Below are 22,646 nucleotides of genomic sequence, written 5' to 3'. Positions count from 1 at the left end.
AGGAAGATGGTGTCAGTTAAGGTTTGAGTTAGCTGCATGCTGTATAAGAGCTTATCCTGGGAGGGGCATTTTGTACCCTGGAGTTGAAATCAGGCAGCTAGTACTCTGAAAGGTCCAGGGCATTGAATAGTGTCAGAGAGATAAATCGTCTATATTGGAACAGGGATTCCCTCCACAACATCCCCAAAAGGTCATCAAACCTCCACTGAAGAGGAACTTTGCCTTCTGAGGCAGCACACTTCATTGTGGGACAACTTTTATTGTGAGAAAGTTCTTTTCTTGCATCAAGCAGAAATCCATGTCATTTCTACCTTTTGGTCTTAGTCCTGTCCTCAGACAAGTAGAACAAATTAAATACTTCTTCTTCTTCTTTTTTTTTTTTACTTAATAATTTTTTATTATATATATATTTTTTATAATATTATCCCTTGTATTCATTTTTCCAAATTATCCCCCCCTCCCTCTATTCCCTCCCCCCGACGACAGGCAATACCATACATTTTACATGTGTTACAATATAGTCTAGGTACAATACATGTGTGTGAATATCATTTTCTTGTTGCACAATAAACATTAGAATCCGAAGGTACATGCAACCTGGGCAGACAGATATTAGTGCTAACAATTTACATTCCCCTCCCAGTGTTCCTTCTCTGGGTGTAGTTATTTCTGTCCATCATTGATCAACTGGAAGTGAGTTGGATCTTCTTTATGTTGAAGATTTCCACTTCCATCAGAATATATCTTCATACAGTATTGTTGTTGAAGTGTACAGTGATCTTCTGGTTCTGCTCATTTCACTCAGCATCAGTTGATTTAAGTCTCTCCAGGCCTCTCTAATACTTCTTCTTCTTGACAAACTCTTTCCTAAATTTGACTATTGGTCCCTTCCTTCTATTTCTCCCTTTCCCCTCCAGCTCTTTTTTTTCTTGTGACCTGGCTTAGGTGACCCTTTGTGAGTGCAAGGGCAGGGTTGATGAATATGAAGATAGAAAGGCATTCTCAACTTGTCTGGGATGGGTCTTGGCCTTAGCTACACTTCCCTAGGTCAGAGACTTTGACTTTATTCCTTTAGCAAGAAGTCTGAGCAGAATCTTAAACATGCCCTGAGTTTCCCTGGAGACCAGTGGGATTGGCCAAAGTCTGGAGTCATGCCTACTGAGGGAGATAGACCTCACTCATAATGAAGATTCTCTCCTCATGTCCCTTGACCAAGCTACTCTACAGGAGAGGCTACCCCAAAGTATCTCTTCTCTCCCTGTGTCTACCATAAATTCTCTTCACAGGAAAGCCACAGGGATTATATTTTCATAAAATAGACTTTATAATACCTTTGTGTACATGATCATATTTTAGGGGTACAACATACATAAACATTAGGAAGCTTCCAAGCTTATTGTATATTGGTGTCTTTTATTCAGCTGATATTTCACCCAAACAAGTCTGCTCTGTCTTGTTCCCTGGGCATGAGATTCTATCTCTTACTTCCATGTCCTGTCCTTGGAGAGAATTCCCTTTTCATCTGAATCTCTGGCATTCTTCAAAGCAAGGCCACCTCCTCAGAGGAAGAGTGTGATAATCTCCTCAGTTGTTCCTGCCCTCTATCCAGAAATTATTTTGTATATATTAGAAATTTAATCTTCTTATTTTTAAAATATATTTTTACTTATTTCATTACATGCAAAATTTTTTCTAAACATTCATTTTCATTCCAAATTCTCTCACTCCTTCCCATCCTTTCCTCTACCTTTTGAGAAGGCAAGCAATAGGATGTCAATTATACATGTGAAGTTGTGAAAAATATATTTCCATATTACTGTGGTATGTTGTTTACCTCACAATAGAATGTACCTTACTTGAGGGAAGAGTCTTTTTTGGGGGATGGGGATGAAGGCAAAATTAGAGTAAAATGACTTGTTCAGGGTCACATAGCTAGTGTCTGAGCTCACATTTGAACTCAGGTTCTCCTGACTCCAGGTCAGTACTCTTATCCTCTATGCTACCTAGGTCCCAAAGGAAAGGTCTTTAAAAAAATTTTGTGTTTATAATCCCAGCACTTAGTAGACATTTAATAAATGCTTGTTAAATAAATAAACTATTTAAAAACCAACTGGCATTTCCTTCACTTCCATCCTCAAATGGACTTTAAGCATTCATTAATTTGGAATTTTTAAAAAATTACATATTTCCTTGAGACTGATTTAATGCAACTCTACAAGTGTCTGAGAACATTTCTATTGTTGGATTCAGTTGAATGATTTTTTTTTTATTTAAATTACATATTACTATTTAGTAAGTGCGAAGTATTTGGGTCAGGAAGCCCAAAGTAGCCCAAGTCAGCCTTTGTCACTATACAGAAGCTTTAAGTAGGTTCTTAGTTTGCACCTTTAAAAACACCAGTCTGTTGACTGAGAGTAACTGTCTGGTTGAGTTGGCTACAACAAAAGTAGATGCCTCTGCCCCCAGGGGATGCTAGTGAAAGCTGAAGATGAACTAGCCTCAAGGAGAAGGACTGACAAATCCGTCTTCAGACTTGGGTTCTGCCTGGGAAGAAATGCCAGGGACTTTGTAAGTGGATCCACATGGGCAGTGATGGTGTGTGGTACCTGTCCAGTCCCACTGCACGAGGATAAGGGAAGTCACTGGAGAATCAGAGGCAAGGCCGATTTGTTAAACTCCTGAACAAAAAACCACACGCTTATCCAGCACAGCCGAAGTGCATGGGTATAGTGGGCAAGCATGTGTTTATGTGGGTGTGCACATGCACTTGCGCACACACACACACACACACACACACACACACACACACACACACAGTGGCCAGCTAGAGCAAAACAAAGGAGATGGTAGGACATCTTCTCAGCAGCTACAGGACCCTGTGTGGCCATCGGCAGCAGAGCACAACCAGCATCAATGGGAGCTGACATACATGGAACCATCTTTGGAACACGGAAGGAGGCTCTGGCTAATATGGAAGGGGACACTGAAGGGGGAGAGGCAAGTGACACAAATTACTTCAATATGGAGCCGGAGCTACTAGAAAGGAGGCAATTGGAGGCTGCAGACTTTGTCATTTTTAAAGTTTGTGTATGAGAAGCAACATTTGCATTACAGGATACAGGGGCCCACGAGGTTCTCCCCCATCAGGTCCCTTTGCAAAGCCAAAGATGTTCCCTGGGAGGACCAATGGAGCGGCAGAGCCTGGCCACCTGTTCACAGGGCTTGTTAAATCATCAGCTGTACTCTGTTTGGAAAGGTGAAAGGGAGATGCTGTTCTGCACTCAGGCACTGACTGTCTGGCTGGTGATTGCTGAATGAGTGATGCTGATGAGGGACGGGCAGACTGAGTAAGAGTGGGAAAGGGACAGGGAGCTTATGCTAAGCAGCTATACCAAGTCTATCAGCAGTGTGCCAAGCCCTGGGGAGTGGGTGACAGAATGCTGCCTAAGGTGGGCAAATTGGCCCAAGGTGGGCATGAAGCAGGTCACAACTTCCATGCTGATCAGCAGTGGGATCAAGCCATGAGGAGCCATTCTGTTCCAGCCTGGGTGGAATAAGGAGACAGCTTTTTAGAGAGGAGGTGGGGAGAGACAGGGGGAGAAGAGAAAGACAGAGAGAGACAGAGAGCTCATATGCAACCTTTCAACTCCAGTGGGCCAACAATAGTTCTCATGGTGGCCGGGCAAAAGTAGCAAGCAATTCACATGGCAGGGAAAACTACAGTTCTCTGGTTCTCACCATCTTTGTCACATGTGCCAATGGTTCTTTAGTTGGAGTTTGTGCTGAACAGATGTTTAAAGAAATTCCTTTTTATTATTATGAACTTGATAGACTTCCACACATATGATCATGTTTACACACACACTAAAAAGAGGACTGCATATGAAGTTGTGATTCTCCATTACACACAGCTTGTGTATATACCAGTAGTTCCAAGATTTCTCTGCTTGTCTGCATCACACTCTGAATCTCCTTTCCCTTTGTTAATTTTAAGTGATTTATTAGTGATTTTTTGATTCTTTATTTTTAAAAAGCATCACTATCTCCCCATTTCATTCCCTGACTCTCATACTCCCCTCATACAGAACCAAAACAAGGGATGTTCAGGAAGGACTAGTGGGGCTCAAAGAGACCTTTTCAGAGCTGTTCACACACTTCTGATGTTCATCTGTCCCCCAACTCACACCCGTGGCTCCCAGAAGCTGTAGCATGGGCAGTGGCCACATCCTAGTAAAACTCTCAGCAAATGGGCTAAGCCAGGTTAAGAGTAACTGATAGACCTCAAACTCATCAGTGAGTTAGGAGATGTCTAACCCAATCATGGCAAGAGAGAAGAATAATTTGTTCCAATGGCCACAAAGGTGGCAGAAGCAGCCATTGTGGGTCTTCATCAGACATTGAAGACAACAAAGTCATCTACTGAATTCTGAACCATTGCCAGTTGTTCTGACTTTCCTCTTGCCACTGGATTTTGATGACTCTAGAAGAGAAAGCTAGGCTGATAATTTTGTACAAATCCACCTCACTTAAATCTGATTCACATGTAATTCAAGACATCACTCCACTGGTCCTCTTTGAAAATAAAGGAGGAACAACAATCAAATCTACCATCTTTCTCCTAATTTGAATTAGTCTTAGGTTTTTCCCAAAAGAGCAACAAAGCCCTAACTTGACAGCGTGTGTGTGTGTGGTGTGTACACATGTGACCATAGTGGTGGTGGTGAAGATGCCAAGTTCAAGCAGTATTTCCCAGCTTCCTGAAAGTCTCTGACTGGGTTGGTTTTCTGGTCACCCAGGGGATCATTATCTCTTAGACGCAATTATTTTCCAGAATGATTGGATCATTTCAAAGCTTGACCAAGAGTCTATTATTGAGTCTGTCTTTCCACAATGTCCCCAGCATTGATTTCTCCCCTTCTTTTGTCACCTTTCATAATTTGCTGAATAGGAGGTGAAATTATTTTATATAGAGACAAATAATGGCAAGAATGTGAATTATCAAATGAAAATGTCCTTCTACATGTATGAGATTAATGAACTAAGAGAAGTCTCAGAAATGAAAGGAAGACTCTTAGAAACAATGACCTGCAAAAAGGCCCATAGACCTAGTGGAGAATATGAAGAAGGGTAAAATGAGAGAAAGGGACAAAAGTAGAAATGTTTGGATGGTCTTAAAACCCCTATTAAACTTTCTTGTTTGAGCTAGAAGGAAATGAAGATTCCAAATGGGAAAGTAGTCAATTGTGTTTGGCTCTGTGGTCATTTTGATTGAGGCCCTCCTTCTCTATAGATTTGTGAACATTTTGGTGACTGAGAATCCAAGAAAAAGGAGCCATTTCTGCATCTAATTCTAAAGTGACATTAGATCACCTCCTTCCTAACTTCCATCCATTTTTGGCTGAGTCCCATCAGGCGAGTGCCTCTAATTAGCCTAATGAAGGACAGTCATTCTCTATATTTGGAGTCTTCTTCCTTTGCACTCCCACAGAGATGACCAGTTCAGTTGTGAGCTTTCTAATTCACCCCATATTTTGACAACAAGAAGGTGGAAATGGAAGCAGATGTTAGTCAGGCTATTCTGATTAATGGGAGATGGAAGGAATCGCTCTTTTTTTTTTTTCTTTTGGATCTTCTGGTTTGTGTTAATGTGATTTATGCCATATTCAGGAATGCATGGACTTGTCCTTGAGATTTGCTGTTTTTTGCAACTGACATTGTTAGACCAGATAAATAGTGAAATACATGATCTGAAATACTTTTTGTTTCCAAAAATAAGCTTCTTATTGAGCATTCCTCACTCTGTCACCTCTCGATAGAGTTGATTCTCATCAGGTGAACCTCAGGTGAGCTAAATGGGGATAGGGAGTAGGTAGAAAACCACTGTATTCTTCTGAATGGGATGAATCAGTTCCAAAATTGCAAATATCATTTAATAAATGTTTTCTTGCCTGTTCATTATCATAATCACTTGGACCCCACATTTCTTCTACAACCTAGCAGCAGTGTGCCCACATAATATATACTTGTTGCCTGATAGCAGATTATTCCCAGATTTTCTTAGAGGCAGTTTGTAGGCATGGAGGACTTGGAGCTTCGAGACTTAGGTTAGAATCCAATCTCAGATACCTAATAGGTGTGTAATATGGGCAAGTCACTTAAGCTTTGTGAACTTCAATCCTCTCATATCTGTAAAATGGGACTAATGATATTTGAGCTATGTACCTCATAGGGTTGTTGTAAAGAAGTGCTTTGTAAGCCTTAAAGTACTTCTTGTTTTGTTATTCACTCATGTCTAGCTCTTTGTGACCCCATGGACTACACTATAGCATACTAGTATTTTCCATGGAGTTTTCTTGACAAAGATATTGGAGGGATTTATCATTTCCTTCTCCAGTGGAAGAGGAAAAAGGTTAAATTACTTGACCAGAGTCACAAAACTAGTAAATGTCTGAGTCAAATTTGAATACAAGTCTTCCTGATTCAAAACCAGCACTCTATCCATGGAACCACTTAGCTACTTCTAGGTAAATGTAAATGATTATTACCAAAGAAAAAGGCACTGTCAATATTTTATTTCTAAGTCCTTCTGCAATTTACAATGATACAATGATTTCATATTTAGCCACTCAGTATGAGGCTTGGTGACTTCAAAATATTTTAATTGAACTAGCATATTGTGTAAATTTTTTATTGATATCTTTAGTTTTTATACTGCATTTCTCTCAGAATGCTGTTTCTTATGATTATTTTAAAAAGAGATTTTAAAAAAGTTCCACAAACTAACATATCCCAGAGTCTGGCCTTATGTGCAGTTTTCCTCAGCCTTGGTTCCCAATTTCTGAGAAGAAACATATTTAAAATCTCTTTAAAGGTTCCAGCCTCAAGGCTAGTCAAAACCTCCTCATCCAGCTACCATTCCTTGTGAATGTGATTATTCTTGCTTTCTAGTTCTGTGGATTCCTAAACCATTTTTCCACCATCATCCCTCAGAGATATTTAGTAATTTAAGTCCATCAAATCCATTTAAACTCCTCTTTTCATCCTTGTTACTGTCACTTACCTCTAAAAAAATCTCTTAACTGTCTCAATGACTTCACTTAACTAACTACTTTCTTGCTTGTCATCATCCTTAGCAATCATGAGGTTGCCTCTTAACAAGTTGACCAACAGACCTCAGTTCTAAATAATGGGAAGCTATTGCAGTTAACTGAGTGAGAAATCATGGGAGACTGAAGTAAGGCTATAGCTATGTGAGCTGAATTAGTGGAGAGAAGGGGATGTTGTAAGAGATATAGAAAGAATAATAAGATCTGACCATTGCAAAGATATGTATGGTGAGTGAGGTTAAGTAGTCAAGGTTTCCATTGTTGCTAAGAGCCTGGTTTCCTAGAAGGATGGGGTTTTAATTGATAGTAATAGGAAAGTTCAGAAAAGGGATGGAATTGGGGCAGCCAGGCAGCACAGTGGATAGAGCACTAGTAAGTAAGTGAATTTAAATACGGTCTCAGACACTTACTAGCTGTGAACTTGGCCAAGATATTTAACCTCAATTGCCTCCAGAAAGAAGGAAGGAAGGAAGGAAGGAAGGAAGGAAGGAAGGAAGGAAGGAAGGAAGGAAGGAAGGAAGGAAGGAAGGAAGGAAGGAAGGAAGGAAGGAAGGAAGGAAGGAAGGAAGGAAGGAAGGAAGGAAGGAAGGAAGGAAGGAAGGAAGGAAGGAAGGAAGGAAGGAAGAAAGAAAGAAAGAAAGAAAGAAAGAAAGAAAGAAAGAAAGAAAGCATCAGGGAGAAAAATAATGAATTCTGTTTTAGATATGTTGAGTTTGATATCTAATTTAAAATGTATAATAGACAGTTGGTGATCCAGGTCTGGAGCTCAAGAGAGTAGGGCTAGATAGATAAATCTAAGAATCATTAACATAGAGATGATCATTGAACTTCAAGGGAGCTAATGGAATCACTTAACTAAGTAGAAGGAGAAGGAAGAAGTCCAGTTCAGAGCCTTAGGGGACAACCACAGCTATTATATATATATGAAAATCTAGCAAAGAAGATTGTAAAGAAGTAGCCAGACAGGTAGAAGAACTAAAACAGAGCGATATCACCAAGACAGAAAGGAGAGAATACCTAGCTGATGAAGGTGATCAGTTGGGTTAAGTGCTGCAGAAAGGTCAAGGGAAGGATGAGGTTTGAGAAAAGGCCATTTGGCACTTATGAGATCATAGGTAACCTTAGTTAGCAGTTTCAGTTGAGTGATGAAATTGGAAGACAGGTTTCAGGGAGTTTCAAAGAGAATGAGAGAAAAGTAAATATAAGCACTGAGTATAGGTGGCTTTTTCTGAATTTATCTGATAAAGTAAAAAGAGATAGAGAATAAAATTGTAGGAACTAGTGAGGGTATTTTAAAGATGGGAGAGATTTGGCTATGTTTGTAGGCAGTAGGGAAAAAACATGGATGAAGAGAGATTGAAGATGAGAGAGATCTGGAGGGGGGAGGGAAGGAGAGGAGGGAGGGAAAGGGAAGGAGAGAGGAGAGGGAAAGAAAGATGATGTTGAAGGAGAGGGAAAGCTAGAAAAGACGGGAGGTAATGAGATCAAGGATTCACATAGATGGGTTGGTCTTGGCTAGGTTAAAGGCCATTACCTCAAGATTAGAGTAAAAGAAGATAATTGTTGACCATGTCAGGGGGATGTGAGATAAAGACAAGAAGGTGCTCTGGAGAATGGTCACACTTTTTTCAGTAAGGTATGAGGCAAGGTTCTCAGTTGGGAAGGTGGGAGGTTGAGGGAGGAGAAAGGGATACTATGAGAAGTCTGAGAAAAGAGGTTTCCAACAACTTCCATGTTAAAAAGGATAGAGAATTGATTAGGGAGGTGCAGAAGGAGTTCCTCATTGTAGTGAAAGTCTGGCTGAGATTAGATGATGTATACTTGTAGTGAATCCAGCCAGTATAATTATATGGTTTCCCCTAGCTCCATTCAGCAGCACACCAGTAGCAATGAGGAAGGTGGCCAGGTGGAGAATAGAAAGTAATCCAGGGTTAGGGAAAGATACGATTGGTAGTAAGATAAAGGAACAAGAGATTCAGGAGCGGAGGGTAATGTAGAGATGCTCACAAAGAGATTGAGATTGAAGTGTTGCTAAAGCAAGGGTCATGTCTTTGGCTAGTACTAGAGGAATAGAGGCATTGGAGGTCTTGTTGAGGAATGGGTTTAGGCACAGGGAAAGTTTAGAATGATAAAAGATTTTAAGATAACAGAATTTTGGCATACATGAACATAGAAGTAGAACTCTTCTACATAAGCAGGGTATCATTATTGTTGGGTATAGCTAAGGTGGAGGGGAAAACTAGATGAATTGAGTTGAATGGATTGAAGAACTGGGAAGTTAAATGTGTTGTTTTTATTCAGTTGCTTTTGTTGTATCTGATTCTTTATGACCCCATTTAGGGTCAAAGACATTGGAGTGGTTATCCATTTCCCTTTCCAGATCATTTTACAGTTGAAGAAATTAAAGCAAACAGGGTTGGGTGAATTGCCAAGGTCACCCAGCTAATAAGAGTCCAGATTTGAATCCAGAGAGATGAGTCTTCCCGACTTCAGACCTGGTATTCTATCCACCATCTAGGTGCTTGGAGGGTGTTGGAGGAACATGACTATGTAAGTTAAAGTCAAGAATTGAGGTGGAAAGAAAGAGCACAAGAGACGCAAACCATGCACTGAATTCACTGAGATAGGAGAGCAAATGCCATCACAGTGATATATAATGGCCACCAGGATCTGAAATAGGCAATACATTTGGGTGAAGAGAACCTCAAAGGAACAGAGGTTGCTAAGTGGGTACGGTGTTTGATTTAGGCTCAAATGCCAGTGGTCAACATTTTCCCCATACTGGCTACCCACTTATTGTTAAAATGTTTTCATTGTTTAATTTAGGGACCATTTGAGGTAATATCTGTGGTCTGAATCTAAATCTTGAGGCTTCTTCTTGTACTTAGCTAAGTGCTACTGCTGTCTATTGTATTTATATAGCTATATTGGTCTTGGATGTGACTGTGTCAATTTTTCCTAGGAATTTCCGCTCTCTTCCTCTCTTCTCACTCCTCCTCCCCATCCCCCACATGTAACCTTTTATAGCTATGTAAAGTTTGGATCTGTTAGTAAACACTTGTATAATTATACCTCTCTCTGTTTATAGAATCAGTAAATTATTTCAGTGAAAGGATATCTATTCTTCAGCTGTTTGGTCCAAAAGTTTTTCTCTTTGTGTACTGTTCATTATTTTATTGCAACCCATTTAATGTCTGTTTTACTTTCTTCTGAATATCCTGTTTATATATCTATATATGTATCTATATATATAGATATAGATATATAGATATATAGATATATATGTGTGTGTGTGTGTGTATACAACAATCCTGTCAATGATCTAAAGATAACTGACATTGATCATTGATATGCCTTTATCATAAGAATCAAAAAGAGATAGATGGAATTAAGACTATAGATTTTAACACTGAAATGAATGATTGGAAACCATTTACTTGAAGGAGGGAGAGAGGAGATTCTGGACAAGCAATGTAATAAGAGGTTGGAGAAAAGGCTTAGTTTCTTAGAGCCTCATCCACTAGTGAACTTCCATAAACCCATAGTTCTTAGGTAACTATGGTTTGTGCCCAGTTGTGCCCATAGATTTGCTCACAAACTTTAAAAAAAAATAAGATCTTAGTATAGACATTCAGCCTAATTGTCCAGCTTTTGTTTTGTGTAATAAATTCCTCCCTGTGTCAGTGCTTCACTGTACCTTGTTCTACTGAAATTTAACTTGTTCAATTAACAAGCATTTATTAGTCACCTATCGTATGTAGGGATATGAAAACAAAAAGAAAAACAATCTTGGAGGAGGGTGTTATCTCCTCTGCTGAAGGATATACAACATTTGCAAATATTTACAAAAAAAAACTAAAAAAAGTTTTAAATAACATTAAAAGTTGTTTTTACACAAAATAAAATATTATTATTATGTTTAAAAAAACTACACATATTTCCAAAAAGTTATCTTGGAGGAGGGCAAAAACACTAATTCTGGGAATCAGGAAAAGCATGTTATTTGAGATGATCTTTGAGGGAAACTAAGGCTTCTGAGAAGTGTAAGCTTGGGGAATAGGGAAGGATCTATGCTGAGCAGGGGAGATTACATTGCAGGAATATGAGATAGAAGGTGAATTCCCTTCCCACCCACTCCTGGTTAAGACATGTTGGAAGACGTCCCTCCTGGGGCTTGTGACATTCTCATGCTTAATGGTTTGCTTTTTATAATTTTTTTTCTTTCAGAATGCTCAAACATAGTGTGGTATAGTAGAAAAAGCTCTAGTGGCATTTGGAGGCAAAAGACTTTGAGTTTCAATTCTGCTGCTGTCACTTAGTGGCTGTGTTACCCTGGCAGGTCATTTAACCTCATTTATCAAATGAGGGGTTTAATTTGTTTAACTAGAGAAAACTTTATGACTCAAAATTATATGATCCTATGATACTTTCAAGTATTTTTAAAATTTTAATCTCATCTAATATTGCAATTTCTTTGTACTTGCTTGGCATATGTTTTTCATTTGCTTATATATTGTTTTCCCTGATTTGCTCCTTGAGGGCAGGGATTTTTTTTTCTCTTTGTATCTACTGTGGCAGCACAGTAGCTGCCATATGGCACTTTTGAAATACTAATGCTATATGCATCACACACAAACCAATGTATTAGGTGTTTAGTGAGTGTACATAGGATGATGTGAATCAATAAATTAAATATTCTCTACTATTCAAGGATCTTTGATTTGAATATTCATAACCATGGATTATCCTAATTAAATAAGAATAAGGAATCTAATGAGATATATAGTAAGTACTGTTTTTATACTGAACATACCGTAGTCAATAAAACTTGAACAATTATTGCAGAAGTTTTGATTCTAAGTCTGGAATCGTTAGAGCAGAATAACATATTCTTTAATAGAGTTTTAAGATTTGTACAGCATTTTACATGATTTATCTTATTTGGACTGATAATAGAATAGAATTCAAGGACTTCTCAGGTCTAACGCCCTAAAGAAATATAGCCGATACTTATAGAGATAATGGAATTCTATGGCAGAGACACCACAGTAGTATTTACTAAGACTCTGAATCTTAAATAACTCTCAGATATCACCTTATAAGGAAGTTCTTCCTTATATCTGATCAAAATCTCTCCTACTGCATTTTTCATCTATTTCCTATTCTATACTCTATGGAGATAAAGACATCTGCTCAGTGTCCTCCTTATAATAACCTTTCAAGCACTTGAAGATTGTTAAGTTGCTTAAAGCCACTTTTTCTCTAGACTAAACAACCTTCAATCCTTTAACCTTTTCTTATAGGTCCTATTTTCTTTCTCTTTAATCATTTTTGTTCTTCCTTGGAGCCTTTCCAGAGTCTCTACATCCCCTTAAGATATAGAGCCTTAAACTGGACATAACATTTTAATAAGAGTCCGATTACTGCCAAGTTCCATATAGTTGGGGGATGACTTCCTTTTCATGTCATCTTCCTTCTAATGCTAATTCACCCCAGCAACATGTTGGCTTTTTTACTATCAGCATAGCTTGCTGATCCATAGTTAATTCATGGTCTACTATGATCCCCAGGTCTTTTTCTGTTGTAGATCTCACCAGATCTGTCTTATGTCTGTGTAGTTTACTTGTCATCCCAAAGTATGCAATTGCAGCTGCAGTCCCTCCCATTGAACTCATCCTGTAGCTGTGAAATCATTTCTTTGGCTGTTTGAAAACAATTTGACTCTATTCTTTTCTTTTAACAATTTACACTTATTGATGGTGTTTATAGATTCCCAATGAGAATAACAATAATTTCAATTGCATTACCCAAATTATTGATACAGTATGTTAAATATACTTAGGTTTGAGATTAATCCCTGCTAGACATTATTTTAAGAATATTAATTTCTTTTCTTTGACTGAACTACTAATTACTTCTGCAATCTGTTGTGAACTCAGCCCCTTCTGATGAAAATATTGTCCAGATCATATCTTTTTAACTTGCTGATGAGAAGTGATATGGATTCATAGTTTTGTTGAAATCAAAATATAGGCAATACATGTACCCCCTTTCTTTCCTTAAAAGCTATTATTTATTTATTTTTAACATTCTTTTTAAATTTTAAGTTTCAAGTTCTCTTCCTTCCTCACATGCCCTCTCCTACCTATGGAGAAATCAAGCAATATGATATCAATTACATATGTAATTCCATGCAAACACTTTTCTATATTAGCCATATTTCCCAAAATAGCAAGAAAAATTAAGAAAGTGAGAAAATTATGTTTCATTTGCATCCAGAGTCCATCAGCTCTCTTTCTGGAGTTAGCACTTTTTCATCATCAGCTTTTATAGAATTGTCTTGCATTATTGTATTAATCAGAGTAGCCAAGTCTTTTACAGTTGATCATCATCACTGCCTTATTCTTACTGTCCACAATGCTTTCCAAGTTCTTCTTTCTTCATTTTGTATCAGTTCACATAGGTCTTGCCATGTTTTTCTGAAACCACCCCTCTCATCATTTCTTATTGCACAGTTATACTCCACCATAGTTATAAACCACATTCAGCCATTTCCCAGTTGATGAACATCCCCTTGATTTTCAGTTCTTTGCCACCACAAAAAGGGTTGCTATAAATGTTTTTGTACACATCAATCCTTTTTCTTTTTTCCCCCCTCTCTTTGGGTTACAGACCTAGTTGGGGTATTGCTGGGTCAAAAATTATGCACAGTTGTGTAGATCTTTGGCGTTAGTTCCAAATTATTCTCCAAAATGATTGGACCAGTTCAATGATGTACCACTTCCTATATGAATGCTTTCCTGATAATTTACAAATTCTTTGTTTCATTTCTACTACTTAGCACAGTGGCTGAATCGTGATAGGTGCTTAATTTTTTCTTTTCTATTGTAGACTTAATTATCAACAAATAAAAGCACTTCACTATACAAAGAAGAATAAATATTGTGGTTTATGAATGTAATGAAATATTATTGAATAGGAAGTGTTTTTAAATGTTTATTAATCGAGTAATTGATGTTCTCAGGCTTTCAAGAAAAGAACTCAATGTCAAAAGATCTGACCTGAGGACCAGAAATTGGGATACAGCCACAGATACTTGTAGGCTGTGAAGATTTACTTCAAAATTTAGTGCACATAAGATCAAAACAGTCTGAGCTATGAAGAAAGAGAGAGAAAGAGAGGGGCGAGGGGAGAAGGAAGGGAGAGAGGAAGAGGGAGAAAGAGAAGGGAAGGAGAGGGAGAAAGAGGAAGAAGGGAGAGAGGAAGGGAGGGAGAAGGAGAAGGAGGACGATGACAGGGGGGATGGGGAAGAGATGGAAACGGAGAGGGAGAGGGAGAAAGAATGAGAGGGAGGGAGAGGGAGAGGGAAGGAAGAAGGGAGGGGACTTTTTACTCGAAATATTAGGAGAGACAACAAGAAAGAAATCAGAAACCAGGTCATAATGGAAGCTAGCAGGAAAAGCACTCACTTTACAAACATTTGGTTTTTGTTCTCTTTTCTGAAATCCACTCTTGCACAAAGCCCTTGAATTGTCCCTTTAAAATCTGTCACCTCATGGCAGGAATGTGATTTGTGATTCTGCTGAGAAGCTAGCTTTGAACTGGAATGTATAAGCATATTGTTAAAAGAATTGTTTTCTTATTCTAAATTTGGACCAGAAAGGTTGAGTAGGAGATAAATGCTGCACTCCAGAGTTGGGAAGCTTGAGTTGAAATCTTGCCTGAGGTACTTACTTGCCATGTAATAACCAGCAAGTGAGTTCAATTCTCTGAGGCTCAGTTTTCTCATTCATAAAAATGGGAATAAGGATAGCTGCTCCCTTAAGATTTGTTGGTAAAATAAAATGAGATAATTGTGCATTGTGCTTTATGAACTTTCAAGCCTTATGGTAATATACAATTTTATCATTAAGATCTCTGCTCAGCTTGGGTTATAGCATATAAGTAAAAGCCAGGGGTGGGCCAGAGCCTTCTCTTTGAAGGTTTTGATTGCCTTTTTAAATTTCATTTTTGGTTTCTCTTCACAACTATCACCAAGAGTTCTTGCCACTCTTCTACAGACCCAAGGCTTGTAGTGCAGGTTTGGGAGTTGAGATGGAGAGGAAGGGGAGAGGAATAAACATTTTATATAATGCTTATTAAGTGCCAGGCCCACTAGAGTACTGTGAGTGCTACAGTCAAGTTAATTCTAGGACAGGTGATGATGCTGATTACTCCTCCTTAAATTTGTGGGACAGTTCTTTCTCACTGGCCCAGGGAGCAAGGCTTCTCTCCTTATGTAGTTACCTTGTTTCCTTTGGCTGGCCATGACATTGGGACCTGAAACCTTTTTTTTTTTTTTTTTTTTTTTTTTGCTTCTGTTCTTCATAAATGTTTTGAATCCTTCCAGGTCTGCTTATTGTTGTAAGACTCATTTGCCTTTTGAGATTCCAGGATGCCAATGAAGAAGAATCAGAAGACCTGGATTAAAATCCTAACTCTTTAATTTACTACTTTGGTGATCAAGTCATTATTATCTCTCTGGGCCTCAACTTCCTGAAAAGTAAAATGAGTGTATTGGACTAGATCTTTCTAATCCTTTCCAAAGTTAGGCCTTTATATGCCCAATTGCTTGGGAAGTTGGTTAGGCCTAGGGTAGTATCCCAAAGGGAACGTGCAAAAGTGTGCATAGAACCCCAGGGGATCTGGAAGGCCTTTCTGAGTACTGATCTACATTTTTCTGTGGATATTAGATCGTAGGTTTTTCCACGGTAGGGGAGTCTAACACAGTCACAATCTCTTGGGGACTCCAGGTAGGATATTTTCCAAAAATTAGGCGAAAATGCATTTTGAGCACAATATCTTGAAGCTATTTGAGGTTTCTGGGAGCAGCATTTCTGCTTTTCAGCAAAATTAAAAAGTTGCAAGTAAAGGAAAAAAACCAATTACAGTTTGAAATGGTGTAAATAATTTTATGAAATAAAATGTGCGACTCCTCCCCGCCCCCTTTGTGAAACAAACAAACAAACACTGTCTTCCTGTCTAGTTTGTATTGCCATTAATTTAAGACAGGAAGCCCTCGATGGGTGTGATCTAAACAATTGGGGCCGCCCGGGTCCGGCTTCCTCCTCATTCCACAGCTGGAGAGATGGCTGCATGGCAGAAGCTCACTCTGCTCTCCCGAGAAGAACTTGTTGATTGAATTTAGCTGAAGGGGGAGGGGAGGCTATTTTGCAAGAAGGCAGAGAGGAGATATTTAAGCTGTGCAGTCACAGCAGACTAACTCACTGGTGGGATGCTTGATTACCCCAGTAGGGAAATCGGGTTGTTGAGATTTCTGGAAAACTTCCGAGCTTTCTGTTCCGCGTGCAATTGTTTCTTTTGAGCAAAACCGTGCCCGGGATGATTGTGCAACTGAGTGACTCTGAAACTAATTGATAGAGGGAGGTGGGGCTTGTGGGGGCCCGTTGGACCACGTGAGGGATACCCTCGCCTCTGGGCCGGGGTTGGGGGGGATGTTTCCTTCAGTTTCCCCCCCCCCCGGCCTCCAGCTGCTGATGTGAACAAAGGTGTCCGAATCCGAAACCTAGAACTCCCCGAGATTCTCCCCGGCGCTTGCCAGGGCGCGGGGCATCTGGAGCGGTGGAGGATTTGACAGGGGAGCGGGCGGGTGTCGGGCGCGTTAGGATTACTCCGCAGTCTTTGCACAGCCTCAGCTTGGGGCTGGGGAGAGGCAAGGGAAGCCCGGAGAAGGGGGGTGTGGGGGTTCTTCCCGGGCGCCGGTTCTGAGAACTCCCCGCAGCCAAAAGCCAGGCTTCAGCAGGGCTGTGGGGAGGCGCCCAGCTCAGGGGCTGTCACCGGGCGGGAGCGGAGAGAGCGGGCCAGCCAGCCGGACCGCGCTCCCCGGGCAGCCGGGTGCCAGCAGGTGATTAACTAATTAACAGACGCGCCCCGCGGCGGATTACCGGGAGGCCAGCTGCTGCCCGCAGAGATTCCCGGGAAGGTGGAGGATCTCTCGGCGCACCGGGGGAGCCGGGGAGCGGCGGAGAAGCCGGAGGTAGGAACCTGCCCAGGAACCTGCCAAACCCTCCCAGTTACGGGCAGTCCTGGATGCTGGCGAAGCCTCCGGAGGCTGGTTCAGTGACTGTGACTAAACCGTAAAGGAGGGGTTTGGGGGCGGGGGATTCCGCGCCTGGCTCTGAAGCCTCCGGGAAATGCAGGGCCACCGCTCTCCTCGTTCCCCAGCGGGAGAGCTATTCTGGTTTTATTTAATTCCGACTTAGTTTAGGGAATGGGTTTCCGAGGACGGTTCGCGTGGCCTCCTCTGCTGCGGTGAAGTGGGTTCAGCGCTGCGGTGCGCCTCTAAGTGCGGGCAGGGCCATGCGAGGCGGACCGCGGGGTGGTCGGGTAAATCCGGCACCCGCCTTCCCTCGGACGCTTTCGGGAGCCGGGAGCCCCTTTCACTGCCTGCCTTACTGCGGGGGAGGGAAGGACAACGAGACGTCTGAAACGGACAAATCTGGATTAGGTTTTGGGCAGGAAGTTTGTTTACGATCCAAACGACGAGACCATTTCCTTCGTGGACAGATCTCGGTCCAAAACCACTATGCGGGTCATTTAGTCGGTATCCCCTCCGCGCAATCACTGTTTGCTTGTAGCGCTCACGCATCCAAGATGTGAAAGATGTGCTGCTCTTAAAAGATGGATGCGAGATCCAAGTGTCCTTCCCCCCCCCCCCCCACCATGAAAAAACTTAGCGACTTTTCTAGTAAATGAAATGGAAAGAAAAGGGGAGAATGCCATTTCACGTTGAGAGCTATCTTGGAAGAAAGTATTCTCCCGTGCGGATGATGAGTGATGTCCATGGAAATTCAGTCATGACTGTTCCAACTTCTAGAGGGAAGTCGGAGGGCTAACGTAGCCTTCTAAATTTGCGATTAGTGAGGACACTTAGGAAAGCATGACATGAGGAGGCCCTGTGTTTTATTTGAATCTGGGCTTTATCACCTTGGTCAAATCACTTAAACTCCCTGGGCCTCAGTTTCCTTATCTGTCAATTTAAAGTGTTAGATCAGAATATCTTTAAAGCTGTTCTTGTAAGGGTCCTTTCCTGTCCTCTGAGTTTACCAGAAGGTCTGCTTCCAAAAAGGAAACAGTAGAGGCCACACGTTCTTATCTCCTTTTACACTTCTCTAAAGGTTTTAAGAGCATAATTGGGAGTTCTGACAGTTGGGACAAATCCAGCTTGTGAGAGGCACCGCAATCCTGGAACTCATCCCCTCTGCACTTCGGGCATCCCTCCTATGCTACCATTCCGGGCCAGGTGCTTTACCAACAAATGTGCAGTCGTGTCAGCCGGGTATTAGGAGAAAACAGGCTTCCAATGAGGCGTCAGAAAACAGTAGCCCATGACTAGGAGGTCATTCCTCCCTACTGTAGGGCTCCTCTGTTAGCTCCTCCGCCCTGGATTGGTAAATTACCCCAGGGAAGAAATAGGTTTCTTCTGCTATGTTCATACGGTGTGGGGAAGGGATCTTCCTCTCCTTACCCCTCCAAAAAAAGCCCAGTGGTCCTATACTTTTTACAATTCTGACGAAAAGCTAATAAGGTCAGACAATTGTGAGAAGAGGTTTTACTTTCCCTGCTCTAACTCCCTACTTAAGCTAGGGACAATCACTTATCTGTAGCTCTTTGGTGCTACATGAAAGCTGAAGCCACACTAAAGAGCTGAATTCAGTCTGCGCTGAAAAATATGTATAAAACTCTAGGTGGGGTAGAAGGAATATTAGTTATTGAGATTCCCTTATTACTGGTGCTTTCTCCCTTTCTTCCTTCTCTTCTCTTTCCTCCTTTCTTTAAATTTTATGGATGTGTACTTTGTTTTGTTACAGATATTTACAAATTACTTCCAATTTTTGAGAGGTCTCTTGTAATAAAGTAAAACAGTTAATTAAAACTATTAATAGAGAGATCTCATCTAAACATGGATGTAACATTTTACATCTGTAGCCCCCCCCACTCAATATTAAAAAGGAAAAAAATTAACAGAAATCTATGGTCTCTCCCTCCTTCCCACCTTATTGAAAAAAAATTTTTTGCAATATATATGCATTGTAAAGCAAAACATTCCCTCAGTGCTTATATACATGCACGTGTGTGTGTGTTATGGCAGCTGGGTGGCTGAGTGGATAGAACTCTGGGTTGGAATCAGGAGGACTTGAGTTCAAAATAGCTTTATTTTCCCAGGCAAATCACTCAGCCATTTTTACCACAGTTCCTCATTTATAAAATGATCTGGAGAAGGAATAGAAAATCACTCCAGTATCTTTGCCAAGAAAACTCCAAATGGGGGCCACAGAGAGTCAGCCATGACTCAACTGATTCATCAACAACAACGTGTGTGTGTGTGTGTGTGTGTGTGTGTGTGTGTGTGTGTGTGTACAGCTTAGTCCTAGATCCATCATATTTCGTCATCAGTCATCTGGAATTATAAATGGTCATTGCATTGATCACAATTCTTATAGCTTTCAAAGCTGCTCATTTTTATAGTGCCATGTACATAATTTTCTTAGTTTTACTCATTTTGTTCTTAGGTTAGAAAAATCCTCAAAATTGTTTTGCTAATTGTATCGCATAATTTTTTCCCTGCTTACTTTACTCTGCAACAATTCATACAAGTCTTTTATGTTTTTATGAAATCCTACATTTCCTTATTTCTCATAGCACGATAATACTCCACATTTGTATTCCATAACCTATTCAGTTATTCTTCAATTGTTGGACAACTTCCAATTTTTTTGCTACAACAAAAAGATCTGCTCTAAATATTTTTATACATAAAGGACCTTTTTCTTTTTCATTGCTCTCTTTTAGGTATAGGCCTAGAAATGGTCAAAAGGCACGCATTATTTGGTAACTTTTAGTGAATAATTCCATATTGCTTTCTTGAGTGGTTGTATCCACTCATAGGTCCACTAACACTCCATCAATGTTAGTATCTTACAGTTGTTTCCTTCCCTACCTACCCTTTAGCTCTTTTAACTTCCTATTTGCCTACTAGACTTTTGATCACTTTTTGTTTGCTTTATACCTACTTTCATCTTGTCTGTCTGCTGGTTTCTAATTGTTTATTTCACATACTCTTGGCTTGTATTGACTTTCTGATTCTCGGTTGGACTTTTGTCTGATACTTGATACAAATCTCCTTACCTCCGTTTGTTAGAATCCCTGGCTTCCTTCACAACTCAGCTCTAAGGTCGAAGAAGTGCAACCTTTCCAGGTCTGCTCAGCTGCTAGAATATGGCTTCTTAATTTTTTTGTATGTCACACATCCCTTGACAATCCTTGTTTTATAGATAAAGAAACTAAGACCTAAATGCTCATTTCTAAAGGATGCTTTCACAGCAAACAATACATTTCTTAGAAAGGAAACTATAAATTGAGAAAAGGAAAATTACATTTTTCAATATGCATACACCCTCATACATAAATACAGATATATATATATGTGTGTGTATATGTATATATATACATATTCATATATATATCTGTGTATATATATATATATGCACACCCTATTTAAGTAAACTTAATACTTTCAGATTTATATATATATGTCTATATATACATACACACATGTTGCAAAAACAAACTCAATACCTTCAGACATATACATACATACATATATATAATATAAATTTCGATATATATATGTATACATTAGAAGGTATTGAATTTATTTTTGCTATTAAATTTTTAAGGCCTTTAAATGATAAAAAATACTACTGTCATTTCTCCAATAATCATTTAAATATTAACAATAGCAGTTAGTCTTTGCCATCTCTGAGTTTGCATTCTAAGGATCTGTGTTGACAAACTCTAGCTAATTTATATTTTACATGGACAAATTATCTTGTATTTCCTATTCTTTATATAAGCTATATCATCTTTTGCTCATAGGCCCTGTGTGTCTGGGATCTACTTTCTCCTCATCTCAGTCTTTAGATTTCTGGCTTTTTTCAAGTCTCAGTTCAGGTGTTCCCTTGTATCAGACACCTTTACTACCAGACAATATCACCAGTTAGTTGTTCCTTTCCCCCAATTACTTTGCATTTGTTTGCATTTAATTTATCCGTATATATATTAAATTCCTTAAGGCAGAGTACAAGTTCCTTGATGTCAGAAACTTCAATTTGTTCCTTTGCCCCAGCTGGGCATAATGCTTTGCACGGAGTAGGTGTTACATAAATGCTTACCGAATTGCATAAGCAGGGCTGGCTGGTGGGCAAAACTAAGTTTATATTTGGCATCTTCCTGCCTCCTTTTTCAACAATCTTTTTCTCTAAAGAAAATAGTCTTCTCTTTTTGTGCATCTTCCACAACTGGTATGCTTATCCAGTCCAGTTCAAAAAATGTGAAGTAAATACATTGAAGATCCATGTATGGTGTGCATCTCCCCTCCTTCCTACACCTCTGCCTATTGATCTCCATTTTCTCTGATCAGTTTTTCTTCCTTTGTGCTCTGGAACTATTCTTACTCACTCCTATCCACCAACAGAGAACTGTCCTATTTCCAGTTCAGTTTGGACGGTGATGCTCCTCTCTTGGTAGTAAATCTAATCTTTTTTGTGTGTGTGTCATTGATGTTCTGGCATATTACTAGTGTAGTATATTTTGATTATGACCCTATTGGCAATTTGAAACTCATACAGAAAAATTCTTTTAAGTGCTCAAAATAAAATACATAGGATTTCAAAGGAAATCAATTAAATTGAAATAGTTTTAGATTTTCAGACTTCAGTTTAAGAACCCCTGCTGGTCACTTAATTCCTGCAAAGATGTTGCTGATTATCAGTTCTAATGCTATTCTATCCAGAGAGAAACTTTTAAATTAGGAGTTATGCAACAATATAGCTAAGAAGTATGAAACTTTAAAAAAAGATGGAATTTCAGTATTCATAGTGGGAGGGGAAAGAAAAGTTGTAGATAGTTTTTATTCTTCTCTGAAGGATCATAAGAGTCATAGATCTAGACCCGGAAGGGACCTTGGGCCTTCCTACAAACCACAGGTATGTGCCTGGGATGTCTGATCATTAAGCAGGAATATCTTTTTCCTGACTAGACTCACTCAGTTAACCACTCACAATACTAGAACATTAAAAAACAACAACTCCTACTCCCAAAACAAATCCTCTCGTAAACATATTTCTCCACTATTTTCATTAAAAAAGATGAAAATTTCCCAATGCTTGTGGTCTCATTTGTATTTGGGCCTGTTGGGGCAGCACATGGTTAAGCCACGTGTTTTAGGAGACAGTCCCAGGGAGGGTGCTGCTGGGAGGTTTGCCTTGTGCTTTTTTCTTTTCCAGGAGCTCCGGAGGCAGTGTTGGGGTTGAGTCAAAATCTGCCCTCACTCACCAGAGATGAATGAGCATCTGTGAAGATAAGAAACCCACATTTCTGAACCCACAGGAATCTCTTAATAATCCCTTCCCTGGCCAACACAGCCTGTATTACCCAAATACAAGAAACATGTATTTTTTTTCATTCTCCCATTTTTAG

The 22,646-nt window shown here is 39.8% G+C and overlaps 1 protein-coding gene across 12 annotated transcripts in view; it reads left to right on the top strand.

Annotated features, from left to right (window-relative positions):
- The window catches only part of PDZD2 (PDZ domain containing 2), a 499,259-nt gene that overhangs the window by 203,816 nt on the left and 272,797 nt on the right, over positions 1–22,646 (top strand). The window contains exon 1 of one of the 12 annotated variants that reach the window (XM_074279480.1): positions 16,896–17,142. The exons of the other annotated variants lie outside the window; for them this stretch is intronic. The gene's annotated coding sequence lies outside the window, so the exon portion shown is untranslated. Of the gene's footprint in view, positions 1–16,895; positions 17,143–22,646 lie in introns of those variants that run through there. 12 annotated transcript variants of the gene reach the window in all.

The sequence above is a fragment of the Sminthopsis crassicaudata genome, chromosome 1, assembly GCF_048593235.1.
Source record: "Sminthopsis crassicaudata isolate SCR6 chromosome 1, ASM4859323v1, whole genome shotgun sequence".
NCBI lineage: Eukaryota > Metazoa > Chordata > Mammalia > Dasyuromorphia > Dasyuridae > Sminthopsis > Sminthopsis crassicaudata.
Note: the sequence above shows the minus strand (reverse complement) of the source record. Positions and strands in the feature narration are given on the sequence as shown.